General features: G+C 36.7%; 2 protein-coding genes across 7 annotated transcripts in view; one reads left to right on the forward strand and one right to left on the reverse strand.

Annotated features, from left to right (window-relative positions):
* LOC127959075 (paralemmin-3) overlaps nt 1–11,689 on the reverse strand; it is a 36,405-nt gene extending 24,716 nt beyond the window's left edge. The window contains exon 1 of one of the 4 annotated variants that reach the window (XM_052558067.1): nt 11,288–11,689. The gene's annotated coding sequence lies outside the window, so the exon portion shown is untranslated. Of the gene's footprint in view, nt 1–2,260; nt 2,334–11,287 lie in introns of those variants that run through there. The other 3 variants (XM_052558064.1, XM_052558068.1, XM_052558066.1) reach the window with 3 other exon arrangements.
* Nucleotides 11,690–16,725: 5,036 nt separating this feature from the next.
* Nucleotides 16,726–19,535, forward strand: part of LOC127958990 (phospholipid phosphatase-related protein type 5) — a 44,440-nt gene continuing 41,630 nt past the window's right edge. The window contains exon 1 of one of the 3 annotated variants that reach the window (XM_052557985.1): nt 16,726–17,069. The gene's annotated coding sequence lies outside the window, so the exon portion shown is untranslated. The remainder of the gene's footprint in view (nt 17,070–19,535) is intronic. The other 2 variants (XM_052557986.1, XM_052557987.1) reach the window with 2 other exon arrangements.

Genomic DNA, 19,535 nt, shown 5'->3' on the forward strand with positions numbered 1-19,535 from the left:
TGGTCATAGGAAACTGGGTTCTTGCACAAGCACTAAAACAAGAGGAGTCAATAAGTCACACAGTGAGCCAACCATCAAGCTGGGATTCTCACCACTAAGTCTGTAGATGCTGCGAGTAATGCTATCCATCAGCTTAACAGGAGAGCCAGTGAGATCTGAACTTGAGATTTAACACTGCAAGAGTTTATTTCATGGTGGATTCCAGGTGTCAGATGGAATATTTCAAATATTCTGTGGCTTGCACTAGAATGTCTGAGCAAGCTTCGCTTAATCAATTTAGGTTGTTTGTCAAAGAGTGCAGGAAATACTTGGATGCAAGAAAAAAAAAAGGAAATGAAGGCACATTAGGAAAGGTCAGCCTTCATCAAAATGCATAAGACGACAGATCAGCTAATTATAAACTGAAAAAGCTGATTCATAAGAGGATTTCATATTTAAACAGTGCAACCAAATGCGCTTTAACATCGCCGCAAGTCTTCAAATCTCTGACAGGTTTGGCAAAATGTCACCCTCTGGGCTTTCTATAATCTTCTGAAGCCATACAGGGTACCTTCCCTCAAATTCACTATCAATTACCATCGAAGATTATCTTTAGACTTTGTTCTGCTCATTTTTCTGTACCAAGCCAAGCCACTAAGCTCTGTTTGAACAGCTTGAAAGAAAAGCAGCCACGTGTGAGCAAAGGGCACAGATCAAGATGCGACTTCTGAGTCATGGCTAGACAACCACAAAACACCACTGCAGGCACAGCGTGCAACGTGCATGTGTATGTAAGCACCATGTTACCATGACAAAACAGCTGTGAGGTATCTTAAAATAATAATAAAAGGCTTCATTATGTTTCCCTGATGCTCATGTTTTTCAAGTCATGCTGCAAAGGAATGTCTCAAATATTTGTTATGGTACTAACACACTTGTGACTTTGAAGGGCAGAAAAAGGACTGTTGTACTTATTTCCCTCTTTCTAGGACACTTACACCCCCCCCCCCCCCCACACACACACACACACACACACACATTACAGAGGAAGGGAAGAACCGGTGTCAAGGACAAAAATGTTAAGTGTTGCTTTCCCTTTTTCTCTCCCTCTCTCTCTGTACTGGTGGATTGCCCAGATTCTGTATGCTTTTTGGTCTGTTTTTAATTCAGTCCTCTGTCTCAAAATCAAAAACACCTCCAAGCTATTTTTCTACCAAGCATATTTTCAGTCAAATGTTTTTCTTGTTCTTTTTTTTAATGATGTAATTAAACTGGAGATTTGAACAGTCGGAGGAGATTACATGAAACAGCTGCATCACTTTGTGCACTGAATTTTACTACTAAAATGTTTTATTATTCACTAACCATCCGCAATCCAGTTTATCCAGTCATCCTGACATATCCTGGCATTGGTATAATACTGCACAATGCAAATTTAAATCAAATCAATGTCATTATTTTCATGCAAACACATTTCCTTTCTGGAGGTCAACCGATATATCGGCCGAAAAATAGCCCGAGCCCAGCCTGAATGGACCTTTTGGGCTTGCAGACCTCAACCTGGAATGCAGGTTGCATAGAGGCCTTTGGTTAAATTATGTGGAAGTGCACACTTTGTCAAGTATAAACATGTTTCAGATGTTTCCTCTAAATTTCCTCAAAAGAAATAAAAATAGAAACACAAGAGTGAATTGTTGACATGAAGAGAATTCTTCCAGAATGAAGTGAGCTGACTATGTAGGCAGCATTTTACTGCAGGCATGCTCACAATGCAAAATATGTTACTCAAAGTTGACATGTTAACTAGGCAGCCCCCTATATCTTAACCAGCATTACATACAATTTTTAGACAGCAATCCCAGAGCGCAGAGTTGTTGAGTGCTGTACTGATTTGTACCTGACAGATTAATTGTTAGCTGAAAAAACAGCTTTGCGTCACAGAAATAAATAACATTTTTGAATACAAAAAAAAATAAAAATTTTTAAATTGAAATTATATTTCACAGTATTACTGTTTTTACTGCATTTTTGGTCAAATAAATGCAGTCTTGGTGAGCAAAAGAGAGTTCTTTCCAAAACATTATTATTGTTATTACGAAACATATTCTAAACTTTTGACCTACAGTGCAAGCGTGAACACATCACTCATGTCAAATGTATGTGACTTGTACTGTATGTGAACATTACATTATATATTCAGAGTGTACAATCTTGAAGTTTACTAAGCAAATTCAAAGGTGGAAATAATCAGGTAACAAAAGACACCCAGATGGTGAGGCACCTGTTCTGACGGACCCTGACAGCGCCTTGGGGCTTTGGGCATTAAAAAGCACATCACCTCTAGATGAATACAGCCGACATTCCACTTCTGCTGCACATCACCTAGATTCACAGAGAACAAACAGCTCTGAAACGGAGACCTAAGAGCATGAACATTAATCTTTTAGTTATCAGTTAGTTAGCATCATTGTTGTGCCCATACTCAACAGTTTATCTCTGATACATGTGCTTAGATGAAAGCGGTTTAACATTACAGTGTTAAAGTGAATTTCTCTTTCAGCAAAACTTTTCCAGAGATTTTCCTCTACCAACACAACTAGTAATATTGCAAAATAATAGTCTTGGCTCAAGATCGCATGTTCACATACCAAAAGTTCCAATCTGATTGGCTAGATGCTATACAATTTCAGTCAAGGTGCACAAGACTTTATCTAGAGATGCACATATTTCAGCTCAAGAATGAAAGGTACGACCATAATTACTTTCATTTCATGAGATGATAAATGATAAATGGCCAATATTAAAATGTAATACTATTTTAAATAAATAAAATCATATTACATATAATGCATTATAAAAGTAATGCATTAATTATGAATCGTAATGCATCTTACAATCCACTGTATGATTTCATTTAGAAGACCTATAATACTTATCCCCTTTGGAAAGAATAATGCATTAAAACACTACACAACCAATTTCAGATGTAACAATGAATCTGCATATGCAAAATGCATTTTGTCTATTGTTAAAATTTCTGAAAAAATATAATGCATATTGTACATTATGAATACTTTATAATGCATTATACATTAATTTCAATAATTTTAAATGTTTATTATAAATAAGCATTCAAATATAAAAATTATAAATACTTATTAAAAGTTAACAAGTGAGGCATAATAAAATTAAAATGTACCATTTAAAAAAAAAAAAATACTGATTTTGAGATTTTCCAGATAAGCGGAAGATGGATGGATGGATTTTGAGATTTGCTAACAATTAGTTTTAATAGTGCAATTAAATTCATGTTTTAAAGATATTTTTAACTTCAAGTGAGCATTAGATTATGGCATAGGTAATCTAAATATAATCTAAAAAATATGGTAAACAGACAACTACAAATATCTAATACTTATACAATGAATTAAAAGAAAAAAAAAAGTCTAAAAACATTAATATTGTGAATTAAGCAATATGGCACCAATATATCGTCATTTTTAATCACTTGGCCAATAAGATAAGTAATTTGAAGTTTATAAATGTCAATTACAGAGTCCTTGACCAGAATGCTTCATAGTGGTTCTGCATTATTTTTTATGCAATGTCAGAAGTCTGACTATCCAAAACCAGCCGTATTATGACATCTCAGGTCAAATACGGATTTTAAACACAACCTTCAGCAGACTGTGAATATATACATAAAGATAAGTTACTAATACCACTATCATATATTTATCCGAGCATGTTTTAAGCACCAGTGTCAAATATTCATTTTTGACTTTAATGAACAGAGACTCAGTAAGCCACGGTCAATGATTAAACATCTCTTTCCCCAACAGGATCTCAAAGCACACTTTCCCTCCTGCAATCATATCAGGATATTCCACCAGATATTCTTGTGATCACAGCAGGCAGGCAAAGTGACATGTAACGGCATGTTGCTGTTTGGGATTAGTGATTTTCTTAAACAGGTTTAGGGAAGAATGTGAGACCAGCCTAATCCTGCCTAAACCAAACGCACTGATTTCCATCAGCATACAGGGAACATGTCAATAAACTTTGCCAAACGTAATTATTGACCTTCCTCACATACTTGTGTCCACTTATAGATGGCCTTGCTTCATTTAAGCAGCTGAATTCCTGCACTTAGAAATACGGTTAAGACTAAGTGTGCACCTACTTTGTGGAATTTGTGCAAACCCAACTATGCACTTGACATACTGCACTCAATTATGTAATAATTACGTAGCATATATGGAACATTTCCGAAGTGATTAAGCAACACTTGAGACCTTATGAATTAAATGCTCATATCCATCTGCTCTGCCAATCCAATCAAACGCAGTAATGAGCTGGTAAGTGTGGAAAATTACAACCGAAGATAAAAATACACTTCTCCCCTTTATGAGTGTTTAAAGTCTACATGAAATCAGAACTGATCTTATTTACTTTCTAAGTGTTCCCTGTTTTATAGTCAATGATTTATCAGTGCATGTTATGCCAAAATAGAAAATGTTTATCTTTGTAACCTTACTGTGACTTCAAGCTGATGTCACAGGATATTGGTTAATGTTAACCAATAGATCTGTGCTGGGCTACTAGATAATGTAGCCTTTTTAAATAGCAAAGATTATGGCAATAATATTAAAAAGGAAAAAGCTTTTCAAACTATGTAGCATTTTGGAAGAAAAAAATTGAATCAATCAATTCCTGATGGATAAGATCAATTTCAGCCTTTTATTTTCCCTGAATATCCATCCTACTCAAACATAGAACCCAAAGTCACATCGGAAATTTGTGTGTGCATAGTACATGTGTTGCTCTGCTCTATTTTTATGTTAAATATTAACTTTTTCAGTCTATTAAAAACATATGTTCTCTTTAGAACCAAAAGCAATGAGTCATTGTTTTGTGTCTAATGTTTAACACACATATGCTCCTCCGCTGCCCTTGAGTAAGCTTTAGCAAAGACAAATCAACCAACAACACAAAGTGTCACTCAAAATATGATTATACAGTGTTGAGAAAACAAGGACTTGTTTTAAGACCTCTCCAGCATGTTTGAAGTTCTTTCCTGATTTTCCTAAATTAACAAACCTGTTTTACTCTTCCTCTTGAATCTCACAATCCGCTGCCTCAGACATATTTTCACACCAGACTTCAAATGAAAAATATGAAATTATATTTTTGAGACCAGTAAGATTTCTCTGCATTGTGACATTATGAAACCGAGGCACATTTTCTCTCCCAATTCTCATTACTGCACTGCCAAAAACTCATGAGTGTTATGTTAAATTAGCATAAATTAAATTCAGTGCGATATATACCATCATAATGATGAAAAAGTTATGCAAAAAAAAAAAAGTTTTAAAATATGATGTTGCAATAAAATAATCATGGCTAATTGCATATACCACATTTCTACATGAATGTGTAACCTAAAATGGTTTTTGCATGATGCTGCATTCACATGCATGTTGCCGGCCAGCAAAAAAAATGCAAAATGGTACCCTCAAATAATATCATTATTTTATTGCATTGCAGTAATGAAAATGAATTAGATGTTTTTTGCATTATGGTGGGGTACTGCAAAGTTCTCTTTGACAACACTGGCTTATTATTCCTAATGGCTAAATCCATTTTACAGGGCAATTGACATCAAACTACACAGCGTTTTAAAAGACTTTACAACACCATATTCGTAAACGTGGATGTGTAAAATGTGAGACATCTCATAGAGATCTCCTGCAAGTCTTTGTAGCATGTCAACAAGATAATCGGGATAAAGAGGTGGTATAAAGGTCAGGAAACATTGACAGGATTCCACATACAAGTCAAAAGAGCAGCTGACGTGATCAACTAAGCAGATAATTAGTGTGGAAATAGTTTCCTGGCATGAAAAACACAATGGTTTTAAGATACTGAACAAATCAGCAGACAATGTCAATATCTATAGAAAATGAAGCATGCAAACAGCATTTCACAGCACTAAATTGGAGCATTTTAAGCATGTCTTAAACAGCACCAGCTGAATATAAATCATAAACCGCTATTCATAAATAATTACAAGCATCCCTATCTACCCTTCATGCAGGCAGTGGAAATTAATCAGGTAGCGTTCAAACAGCAAGGCTGCTTTCAAAATATTCATAGTTTGCATTACTAATTCCCAGCTCCATACGGCAGAGATGACAGTAGAGCTGTGACCTCATATCCTTCATGCTCTGCAGGGTATCGGAGCATCTGCTAGGTTTAAAGCCTTTCATGAGGCGTATTCATCATTCATGCATTAAATTGTAGAATTCAAGACCATGTCTTTTGATCAGTCTCTGATAGGTCACTTTAAGGTTGAGTATTTGATTGGTATGGTCAAACCCTGGAGAAGGTTGTCTAAATGTGGTTGGGTTCTCTTAATCGTAAAATGCCCAGCATGTTCCTGTAGATCTACTGTACCTACCTGCAGAGTTCATTTCAAACCCTGACCAAACACTTGTAATTATCAAACGCTCCTGAAAATCTTGTTGGTTCAGCCATGTTTGATCAGTGCTGAAGCTGAACTTTACGGGAAGATAGATCTCCAGGAACAGGACTGGGTATCCTGGTCTTAACCAGTTATAGGTTTTTAGTGGCTGATGCTTACACTGATATCCAGGGCCATAACCACAAACATTAGTGAGGACATGCAATTATAAATATGGTGTTTCAATGACCAATTCTTAAACCATTATGTTTGGTCTTCTCACAGTATCTGGTTGCATCATTGACAACATACAGAAACCAAAGTTTCCACAGGCTGAAATAACACTGATAACGCAGCTAAACATAACAAATCAGTCTTGAAATTTACAGAAAACAAGTTTGTTTGTTTTTTGTAAAAATGCACAAAAGCTTTCTTGTGAAAGTGACATACAGCCAAGTATGGTGACCCATACTCAAGTCGTGCTCTGCATTTAACCCATCCAAAGTGCACACACACAGCAGTGAACACACACCTGGAGCATTGGCAGGCATTTTTGCTGATTCACCCGGAGAGCAGCAGGGGGTTTGGTGCCTTGCTCAAGGGCACCTCAGTTATGGTATTGCCGGCCCGAGACTTGAACCCACAACCTTAGGGTTAGGAGTCAAAATCTCTAACCACTAAGCCACGGCTTTCCAGAAACTGAGGTCAGTTGAGGTCATTGGAGTATGACACCCTTTGGGAGGGGCGAGAGAGATAGCCAAAGGGCATGCCCAACGTGGGGCTCGAAACCACAACCGCAGGTTTGTTTATTTGCTGATGAGATAATTCCCAGCATCTGAAATGACCAAATATTGTACAACTGATTGGTCTCAATATCAGTCTATTTATACTTTAACCAAAGACTGCATCAGAAGGACTGTGATAAGTTTACTGTAAAGCACTTTTAGTATCTAGAAAAGAAAAAAAATACTTCATAACATTCTATTATCAAACTACACAAAGTTGTAGACACGTCGGATCCAATTCACCAAGATTTACTAATAAAACTAACACAGCACAGAGAAGAACCTCTGGGCAACTGAGCCCACTAGTAAAAATAGACAGAGACACTCAGTAAACTTCAGATTTATTATGTGCAGGCCATTGAGAAGCGTGTGCTGGCTTCCCAAGGCCCAGCCGCTTCTATTATACGAGATAATAAGCAGCTCTGAGTGACAGTGAGTCCAGTGGAGATGTGATGGTATTCCACTGCATATTTTCACAATGAAATTAAGATGGGATTCAGTTTGATTTGAGCTCGCCTTCATCTTTTACCTCCACCGAGAAAGTATTATGAAGAAGGAAGACTGTAAACATAGTGAAATAAACAATATCTCAGTTTTCAAATTAAATGAACATAACATCTGTGCCATAATATATGAGGCTATATACGTCTCCTTTTGAGTTCCAGGAAAGAAAGTCATATAGGTTTTGGAACAACATGAGGGTAATAAGAAAATGAGGCCAAAGCTTTCATTTTTGGGCTTACTATTTCTTTAAAGGGTTAGTTCACCCAAATATTAAATATTAAATATTCAATTATGTCATTAATGACTCACCCTCATGTCGAAATCATGTTCCAAACCCGTAAGACCTCCATTCAGAAACTTCTTGGACTAAATCTAAAAATACCTTAAACGGTGTTCCGAAGATGAACGGAGGTCTTACGGGTTTGGAACGACATGAGGGTGAGTTATTAATGACATCATTTTAATATCTGGGTGAATTAACCCGTTCCCAACTATTGCATTTGTGTACAAAAAAAATTAGCAGTGTGATGTCGTTGCATTGTCCTCCTGTGGTTTTCCACAGTGGTTTGCCATCAAAAGTAAACATGTCTCCAACAGCTAGCCAACTCTTTAGCCAGCAGGATGCTGTGAAGCGGTCCAAGCGCACACTGAGAGATGAGTACTAAGACAGCAGCAAAGGATTTACACAAAAAATTACACACTGAGCAACAGCATCTTTGGCCTCAGGCTGTTGTGCAAAGAGGTTCTCTGGAAGCCTGCATGTATAAACAACAATTTAGCATCCAAACATGCATCTAATAGCACGACACCGTTCTCAAAGTAGATCTGATCGCGCCATCCCATGTGATAAAAAGAAAAAACTTTTAAACTCTTAGTCAGGTTACCTCTAGAGATATTTTTTTCTAATTGTGCTGACAGTGAACCTTTGGGGTGCATTTAGATTGATTGTAGCCTTCTCTCATCTCTCTTAAATTATCCTGGCAAACAAACAAGATCAACGCCTACAGACCAACGAGAGGAACCCAAAGAACTGGAACATCTCACCAGCAGTCCTCCATCTTAATGTGCATATATCACAGATTTCACACCAATAAACCTAAACCTCATATCAGTCTTGTTTTGTTAGGGTTTGGATGTGCCACTTTATTAAATGACTATGCAGAACTACTTAATTGTATACACTCTTAAAAATAAAGGTTCCTAAAAGTGGTTTTCATAGCAAATGTTATGGAAGCAATTTGGGTTACCCAAAATCATTTCAGTAAACATTTCTTGAAACAATTTTTATCTAAAGAACTTAAGAACTTTTTCCATGATAAAGAACCAATGGAAATGTTCCTTGGAAGTTAAACTTTCTATTTGGAACCTCAGATTCCAATAAAGAACTAGTGTGCTGTAGCGTCTACAATTATCTTCAAAGAAAATTTCAAGTTGTTCTAAGTTCAGCAATGAAATCTATGTTATCTAATATCTAACTGTGCCATTTGCAATGCCAAACAGAACTGCTGAAAAACACTGATGGTTTTCAAACACGTTTCCCTGAACACTTCCCCATCCACCATTGATCTGAAAAACTGTCCTGTCTCAAACTCATGCCATTGGATCAGTCATTATTGCTACATCAGGCTCAAACATCAATTTAAACGTTTTAACATCAAATAAATACACACTTCAGCCTTAAATCTTTGTTTATCACAAGAGAGAAGTAATTAGTAACGGTCTGCCAAAGTTTGTCCTGCATTATATATCCATAGGCAAATCAATGCTTCAGACTGCACAGGTCATTTTCCTTGGATTAATGGAGTATTTGATGGCATAGTGACTCCATGGCAGTGAGGAATTTCCCTTCAGCAAACTGAACATCCATCATCTAGAGGTCTAGGAAGGGACCATTCAGAGCATCTTCACCAGGACACCAGTGAGACCGTTCCTTCTTTAGACCACTCAATTTTCTCTCCCTGACTGTCTGCACTTTTATTTTCATTTTCTAAATCTCTGTACTTTTCCCTCTGGTGGACCTGAACTGCACTTCAAAGTTCCTCCCTTCATGGGTGGAAAAGCACCAGATGGAATTAGTTTGAATCGCTTGAACAGGTTGCAGCCGCAATGACAAGGACGGTTTCCAGCTCTGCTACCGGTTGTTTTAGGCCTGTTTATTCCTCAGTTCCAGATAAAACCACTTTTTGTGAGAGGTAAGTAGTTCTTGCACAGACAAGCGAGCAGACAACTTGAGGGGTGGGGAAAACTTCAGGTGGATTCTCTTTCTCTTCAATCATTCAGTTCAGTGAATTCTAAGAGCTCCATTTTGGGGTTCGTGTTGACGCACTCATATACTTACAATGTGCAAAATTATGTGTGTGCATGCCTTTAAGAATGACTGCAGCATGAAATTGGGTTGCCAACTAATCCTGCAAAGTATCTGAAGATATGTTCTTACTTTAAATGTGGAATATGTAAACTTGGTACTTACTTAGTGGTTCTAATACTTTTGTTCTGTTATGGATTACACACAGACAGAGCCAATCCAGTACTGTACTGATCCTTGCATCAAACGACAATTGATAGCCTGTGAAAACTAAACTGATGTATTTAGTTCTGTTCCCATGACAGGCTGATGGGATTACCAGCACAGGGCGTTGCAAACTCCTGCTTTAAACATGGAGACACCTGCTTGGCACATCAAGTTATACCAAGCCATGTGAGATTAACTTTAAACAAAGTGTTGTTTGTGAATTGAATATTGAACCCCTTAAAACAGCCAGAATAACAATCATCTCAATGACAGCAGTGTCTAAAAAGTGTGCCTTTGAAGCTTTAGAAGTTTTACTGTAGCAAGAATAGTAAGGACTGAGGCATAGTAATAAAACTGTGGCAAATATTTGTGTTACGTGACACTGTCAAGCCAGGTTTCAAAGCAGTTACGGTTATAAAAGATTTTAGGCTTTAAATCATTTGCCTGCCAAATCCAAGTCAGTGTGTTACAGCAGTGTATAACAGCAGTTACAACGTTTATAACAGCAGTTTTATATATATATATATAAACATTTGTCTGCCAAATCCATGTCAGGTTGACCTAACCAACATGCAACTGGCCAAAAATAAAAAAAATAAAGTAATTGAGAGGACTCCTGTATGATTGTGCATCTCAAGGTCAGTAAGTTTCTCTCTCTCTCTCTCTCTACATGTCATAGGCTACATTTTGTCCATGTCATGCAGAGACACGTTTTGTATTTAGTAGTTTTTGCTTAATGGTTACACCCCTTGACATTTTTAGAGACATACAAAAATACACTTCTATAAAATGGTATAAATACCATTTTGTAAAAACATATGAAATAGACACGAATACAAATATTACATTTATAAAACCTTAAAACAATTTTAAACTAAATTTAAGATCCGTTCATAAAACGCGCATTAAACGGATGTAAGTTACTTTCCATAGCCTAACGTAAGTACGCCGTACGTGCGCGAAGAAAATCATGCTAATAAAAACGCTACCTGTTGGCTAAGCAACAAACAAATAACCCCCTCAAGAGTTTTAAAACATCCTTACCTGATGCACTGGCCCGTATGTCCTTCTGAATAGGTAATGGAGTGTTTATATACAAACAAGCGGAAAGCGGAACTAATATAGTTCAAATGTAGGCAAGAGTTTGCATCGAATGTCTCATCGCCTAATGGACGAAACTTCAGCGTGTCTTCTGCTGGAAGAACAAAACACCTGAGGAGCTTCGCCAAAAGCAAAGGAAGGATTTATGGCCTCAATTCAACGTTTAAAATCAGTTAGTTCAAAACTGCTGCCAAGCGATGTACAAAATGCCGTTATGATGACATAAAGTAGAAGAAACGATATTCAAATATCCTCTGCAAACTTTGTGCCTCTCCCACCACGACGCACTTCAAGCGTTTCATGCACAGAATGAAAGCGCGGTTTCTGGTTACCTGACTCTTGTCTCTTCCTGTTTACGAGGCCAAACCCCTTTTTCTCTCTTAATAAAACCCATCGGCTTGCTTATATTAGTTTTTTTGGACTTGTTAAAAATTAACTGCTCATGTGGTGTACTATGCAGTTAAACAACTGCTGACCCATTTATCAGCTGAAGAAAGAGGCGCTTCTAAAGTCTAACTTACTGTATATTATTTTAAATTGCCTGTTATAAATGGAAGAGAGCTGTCATTCAAAAGTTTCCATGCTGTGTCTAGACAAGGAGAAGGAGGCTTTTCCTAAAGAACCACAGTGGAAATAATTCTGTTCTTGCATTTGTATTTTGATTATTTTGTATTTTATCTATTTATTAATTTGTCGTTTTATTGTAAAAACACACACATTTCTATTTAAAATTTTCTTAGTTACATGTAATTATTTTATTTTTATTTTTGTTGTCATCTGAACCTCTTTCACCTAACTAACATATTTACTTGAAATCTAAAATTTAAAAATAAATTTAATAGATTTAAAAATAAATATTTTAATAATTATCAAATTTTCTTGTTCAAGTTTTCAGTTTTCTGACATGGATAATTTATTATAATTGAAAATTGATTTTATATATATATATATATATATATATATATATATATATATATATATATATATATATATATATATATATATATACACACAGCTTTTCATGGCCTGGAGTGGTGTGGATAACTTGTGGATTATTGTGATGTTTTCATCAGCTGTTTGGACTCTCATTCTGACAGCACCCACTCATCTGCAGAGTATTCACTGGTGAGCAAGTGATGGAATGCTAAATGTGTCCACATCTGTTCCAATGAAGAAACAAACTCATCTAAATCTTGGATGGCCTGAGGGTGAGTAAAATGTACTGCAAATTTTCAGTTTTGGATTCTCAGATTTTCAGTGTGGTTTCAGAGTTTTAGACTGTATGTTTAATATTCTTGTCTGTTCCAATTATTTTTTTATTTTTTTTTATTTTTTTTTAAATGTATAAATTAACCATGGCTGTCCAAAATTCCACAGCCATTTCCTTGAAATTGACTTGGCCACTATCCACATGACATAAATCAAGGTGTGTAAGTTCAGGGCGACCTACTTTGAATCTCTGCTGCAATGCTCTGGAGGATCCCTATTAAGAGTCCTAGATAGGGTAAAACCTGTGATATACGTGTAAGATTTGTGCCACTTCCACAGCATGGCAAGAGTTTCAGCCTCCTGTCATCAATTCATTTCTTCTTCTGTTTTCAGTGTTTATCATCTGATAAAGATTGAATGGAAGGAGGAAAATTACAGCACAAAGTAGTTAAAGTTGTATGAGAAATAAACGTGGCTGCTTTCAAATATACAGGCAGCAAGGAGAAAACAGTTGTAGAACATAAAACACTTTTACACTATAGTACACATATTTAGTTATGGTGGTCTGTTTTATTTTTTGAATCCAAGACTTATTTGAGCATTTTTTTAAACACATTTCTTCTGAACAGCCTTTTCCAAAACCTTATGAGCTTATTTGTGCCAACTTTATTCTGTTTCAAAATCTAGTTGTAAACACAGGTACCGTCTGGCTTCCTTGCACTTCCATTTTTATTGTTTCCAACTTTTTGTTGTTTTTATTAACATTTTACTTTTTTTTCTTGGAGAAGAGCAATGGTTTAGCGGGCCAACTATGTGTTGCTACCTAATTGACCCACCAATTAGTGCAGTAAATTCCTGGGACATGTGCAAAGGACAAGTTCAGATGCGCAAATGTGCTTTAGGGTGGAAATTGTGGGCTGCATAAGCATGGGAGTGAACTCTGTTGATAACAAATTTTACATCACGTGTATGTGAGATGTAGCTGCAAACAAACAGTTGAAGCATACTTGTGCCTTAAGGCAGCATCCTAACCATAATGGAACCTCATAAAATGGCTGATTTGGAACGCTCTACATAGGCAGCAACACACCACACAAAAAGTGCTTCACACAGGAGCTCAGTTCACAGCTGATAGCAATTTCAAAAAAATTGCTGGTACCGTGTTGCTCAAACTAGTAGTTGTTTGTCATACCATCACAAAAAAAATGCTCAAATAATTATAATTATTAAAAAAAATTCAGTATTGAATGAAATATGAAGGACTGTATTTATTAACGATACATTTGTTAGAAGTGGGACAAATCGAGGTATCTTACAGAAACTCCAAAATGAAAATTCTCTCATCATTTACTTTATTTACCCTGATGTTGCTTAAAATCATTTTCTTCTGTGAAACAAAATACATTTTTACTTGCCCCCCCCCAGAATATAAGCAATGCACATGTAAATGAATATGTGAATCATATTGTGGACTTCTCGTTTCATATAACCACTTTCAGAATCTGAAATCAGATTGGATTCATTTAGATTTGTTGAAAATGAGTGCATGTTAACATAATGAAAGAAAGTGGTGTACAGTGTTGGTTTGGACCAAGCGGCAAACTCCCGCTTTCTCTTTTAAAGCCAACAAGAAGTTGACTTAAACTGTAATTCATCTATTGGCTGCTAGAGGCTGGCTTCAAAAAGGAGTCAATCCCAAAGACTCCCCATGCTAAAATGCCCAACTTTACAGCAGGAAAAATCAAGACAAATGTGAGGGGGGTGAATTATTTTATATTTTTTTTAACTCATCCTATTCAATTATATTAAGCTTTGAAGTTCTGTACACGTGATTGACAGGTGGATTGCTGCTGCTGTCACCGCCATCAACCTAGGTGGGCATAGTTTCAGCAACCAGCTCCCACCTTTATGCCCATTTTAAATTATCCAGGAGTGATGCGAAGTGACGCACTGTCAAAATGACGATGGTCGGCTCCGGCTACTCCATGTTTTTCATACAGTCTATGGTTTGGACCTAGTCTCAGCCTCAGATGTCACGCATGGACCATTGGCTAAACGTATGATGCATATGGGACACAAAAATGGAAACAATTCAGGAGTGTCGAAGTCGTCATCGGATTGGTTGAATTTTACAGGATTTCCAAGAGACGTGTATGTCGTGTTCTTTAAAGGTCTCGTTCTTCGTGATCCCATGAAGTTCAATGCCAAGTGAGATATTTTATTTACAGAATTCATCAACATCGAAAGACCAGTTTGGACTACATCCCTCTACTTCCTGCAGTAATGACGTCACTAGAACTATTTTTCTTGCAAACGAGTCATTATCTTGCTCGGCTCGGTGTTCATCTTCAGTTCTCTCTTCACATCAGTTCAGTCAGTGTACTGTTTGAGTAAATGAATTACTCCGGGATATTGGTTTGTTTTAACTCAGAGGGAGTGTCAGCCACATTACAAAAGTTAACAGCTTAAGTCATTTGTGGATTAATGCGTATTGGAGACGCGAACTGTTTAAAACTATTCAGTTCCATTTGGTGAACTGGTTCAAAAAGATCCGGTTACATCGAATGATTTGTTCGCGAACCAGATATGACAAACTGCTTTGTTTTTAACTGTCTCACAACAGACACGGAAGAGAAGACAATGCTGAATAAAGTCGTAGTTTTTGCTATTTTTGGACCAAAATGTATTTTCGATGCTTCAAAAAATTCTAACTGACCCCCTGATGTCAAATGGACTACTTTGAAGATGTTTTTCTTACCTTTCTGGACATGGACAGTAGACCGTACACACAGCTTCAATGGAGGGACTGAGAGCTCTCGGACTGAATCTAAAATATCTTAAACTGTGTTCCGTAGATGAACGGAGGTCTTACTGGTTTGGAACGACATGAGGGTGAGTTATTAATGACATAATTTAGATTTTTGGGTGAACTATCCCATTTTTGATGCTTCTAACTAATCAAACTATTAAATAACAAATAAGACATAATTCTAAAAAAAACTGTAAAGCTGAATTATATTTTTTTTTCATATTAAAATACTTTCTATCTCAGCTTAATATATGGAGAGACTTATAAACAAGCTATTTGGAGATGGTGTTTCCCACCAGCACACAACATTTGCTCAACCTTGAGTTTGGGATGAGACTTCCTGTCTGTCCAGCCAATGGCTGATATGGGAAGTCTTCAGGAAACCTGTTTGAAAACGGTGATTTAATTCACTTTGGTGCCAAAAGTGTCACAGAAACCGCACATGTCTTTCAGTGTATGTAATGTGATTATAACCGAATGTATGTATATTTTTGGTAAGTCAGTAAGCAATCTTGTTATTTGATTGAGATTTTACATTGGTAGCTCAGATTCAAATGAATTAGCTTAACATTCTCTTCTTTTCGCATAGATCGTCCAAGGGATCCGTCGATGTTAAAGTGTGTAAGGGAACGTCCCTCTCGTGAGGCATGGTGCCCGAGTTTCCATGGGAACTGCAAATCTACCTCCCGCCCTACATGTAGACCTTGTGATATTTTTTTTAACAATGTCATGCAGCAGAACTAGCTCACTAAAAGCAGTGGGTTGATCATTGTCCTCTCTCTGTTTTTTATTATTCACATTCATTTATTCACAGCTTTTCTGTTTCATCTTTTTTTATTTATCCAGCTACTTAATACACCCACAGCACATGCAAACACATTAAATGTCATACATAAATTTGTATTTTTGTCAAAAATCCTATACTTCTAAGTTTTTTCAACTGTAAGGCTCTAATCATTAATAGATATTGGTGATAATGTATTTATCTAATGCTTTATAATGCATAAAGCTTTGGTTGATTAATGTTAATACTTAATAATAAGTAATAATAATAATAGGGAGCAACTCTTAAGTACTATAATGAGACATTTTTACATGATCTGACCTTTAAAATATATTTTTGTAGTGTAAACCAGTTAATTTAGATCTTACCACCTGAAGAAATGTTTTTCATCAAGGTTACATTACATTTTCACATGCACACTGAAAAACAATGCAGATGGGTTTTCATGATTTTTTTGTGAAAATTACAGCCATTTATTGTTTCTTCTTCATTTCATTTTGTCCCAGCATCCTTTGTTTGCTTTTTCCCTCTGGTTTTTGCTCCATTTAATCTATAATTCCCTCTCAGACTGTTATTCTATAATCGATTCTTAATGAATCAGCTTGATCTTTGCTCTTGAATGCTGGGACATCAGTCCAGCTTATTCACATTACATCTCTTAATGTGGAGAGGGGTGGCACTGATGCCACTGTCAATGTGTGTGTGCAGAGAGAGAGAAACAGAGTGAGAGGAGGAGAGAGAAGAGAGAGCGAGAAGTGTGGCAGTATGCCTCTGGTGAAGAGACAGCCGTTTACACGCAGAGAGCTGAGTTAAGCAGGTGCTGCTGTTTCATTCACACACTTCCAAAAGCACTTGTGTTCACATCCAGCCAGAATGGCTGTAATATAGCACCTTTACTTCCATCACTGCTACAACCATTAGAGGTAAGCACCTTCTCTCTCGCACACACTCTCACTCTTGCTGATGTGTTTATAATGGTGAATGTGGGCTGTGGGCAGGCATTTGGGTGGCTCAATAAGCCGGTTGTAATGGATTTAATGCCTTTGAATGTGAATGCAACAGAGGCGGTACTAGATCAAGGCTGTTGCAGGGAGAAACTGTTTTCAGGGTCTGACCCACATCAGGGAGTCGTAGCGCAGTAGAACTGTGTGTCGCACAGAAAGACTTTGTCTTTTCCTCTGAACAAAAGTGACAGTGATGTAAATGTAAAGTTTTGGAACTTACTCAGCAGTGCATGCTGTGCTTTTTTTTATATTAATTTGTACACACTTAAAAATAAAGGTATTTTACTAGCATCTATGGTTAAGTGAAGAACCTTTAACATCAATGGAAACTTTACATCCCTCTTTATAGAGGAATAGGTTCTTTACACTAAGAGGAAAACATGGCTCTTTTAGGAACTGTTCACTGAAAGGTTCTTCTATGTCATTGCTGTGAAATCACCTTTTGGAACCTTTATTTACAAGAATGTGCTGGAGTCAGCTAAATATATGTCTAGTTATAATTGTGTTTTAGGGCAGGTATTACTTTGGCAATTGTATACTTGCTTTGTTTTGCCAGGATCTGCAGTATGCAATGATGAATACTGCCTGTTAGTACTGCATAAGCTCACTGTGTGTGTGTGTGTGTGTGTGTGTGTGTGTGTGTGTAAACCCCGAAGCCCTAATGTAATCAGAATGTTATCAGAATGCTTCATCCCCTAAATTTGAGTGTCTGCCTCAGACGGCACACCCACGTCCCACCCGCAGTCTGTCCGCTGGCCATCTGATCCATATTGCACATAAAACTTAAAAGCACAATGCAAAAACCAGTATCAGATTGAAAGAATCACCTGAAAACTACATTAACAAACTCGTCCTAAACTTGTAATAAATATTAAAAACTTAAAGAACTAACACTTGTTAAGTTGTTGCCATGTAGCACAAACAACATAGCATGGTGTTAACAATGGTTCAAATCCCAGAGAAAGCTGATCAAATGTGTACCTTGAATGCAATGTCAGTCGCTTTGGATAAAAGCATTTATCAAATGAGTGAATGTTTTTGTACACCACTAGAAATATACAGTGCATGTTGTGCAAGCGCTACTCTAATGGCTCAGGTTCAATGCATGCTGAAGAAAGTTAATTACCCTTAATACATCAACTAAAACTGCAACTCTGTGCCAATAGATGTATAACAGGGGCAGGATCCCATCTGGTTCCAATAAAATTCATGATTTCATTGGCTTTATTAGCTTGACCTCAATGCACTATATCTTATATGGCAGATTGAACTCAAGTTTGCACTATTGTGATAAAGTTAAACAATTACAATTACTGCTACAATTATAACTGTTGTGATTTATATATATATATATATATATATATATATATATATATATATATATATATATATCATGTCATATAAATGTATTTTCTCTTTTTTTATTCAACAATCTGAATGCACCCCCCCCCCCAAAACCATTTTATTTTTTATTTTTTTGGAAATACAGAAATTCTTAGCACAAATCCTGTGCACATCCGTACTAATATTGGTTGTGTTCTCTGCAAAACCACACCTATGTTCAATTTAAATACTTAAATCCACCCCTAAATGGCACATGAAAACTAACTGTAGTAGGTAGCTTTCCCAACAGTCAAGTGGCCTTTTCTTGTCTGTGTAGGTGGTACTTGGCCAGAATAAGCTACAATCAATGTGAACCAGACTTAATCCCGCAAGTCAAAAGCCATACCCGAGACTATGTGGATTCAGTCAAAGTAATTCAATCAGAGTGTGCGGACGTGTCTTGGCCGTCATGCAGAGGATAAAGCAGCCATGTCAGCAACTGGTACTGAAGATTTCTGCACTGCGAGTGACACAGAGACCCACATGCCCTCTTTTCTATGTGTACACAGAGAGCATGAAAAATCAGAGCACTGTCATAACATTCATTCTCTAACTTCAGATCATACTGGAGGAACGGGGGCCATTTTCCCTGTCTTTGAGTCCGCTACTGATGTTTGAAATGCAACAGAGCTGAAAGATAGCAGCATATCACTTGCAAGTGATCTGATAAGCATGTATTACTGGTGTAGATAGTTACACGTTTAGTTAACAAATAATGCACTGTAGTGTACTTTCACACAGTAGGAGGGACAATACTGGACTTTAACACTTGGAATTATTCACTTAGGCTTCACTTATTTATTCCTGTGTTAAAATAATCTTGTTATCTTGAGCCACGTTTCACACTGTGAAGTCAGGTTTTGAAATTGCACTGTGTTTGTGATGAAGCTGAAATAGCTGAAAAAAGTCTTACAAAAACAGAGAAGGAAAAATGAGGAACTTGTGTTGTCACTGTTCGATATTTTTATCTGCTTTCCTCAGATGCTAAACATTTAAAGAGTT

Source organism: Carassius gibelio, chromosome B6, assembly GCF_023724105.1.
Source record: "Carassius gibelio isolate Cgi1373 ecotype wild population from Czech Republic chromosome B6, carGib1.2-hapl.c, whole genome shotgun sequence".
Taxonomy (NCBI): domain Eukaryota; kingdom Metazoa; phylum Chordata; class Actinopteri; order Cypriniformes; family Cyprinidae; genus Carassius; species Carassius gibelio.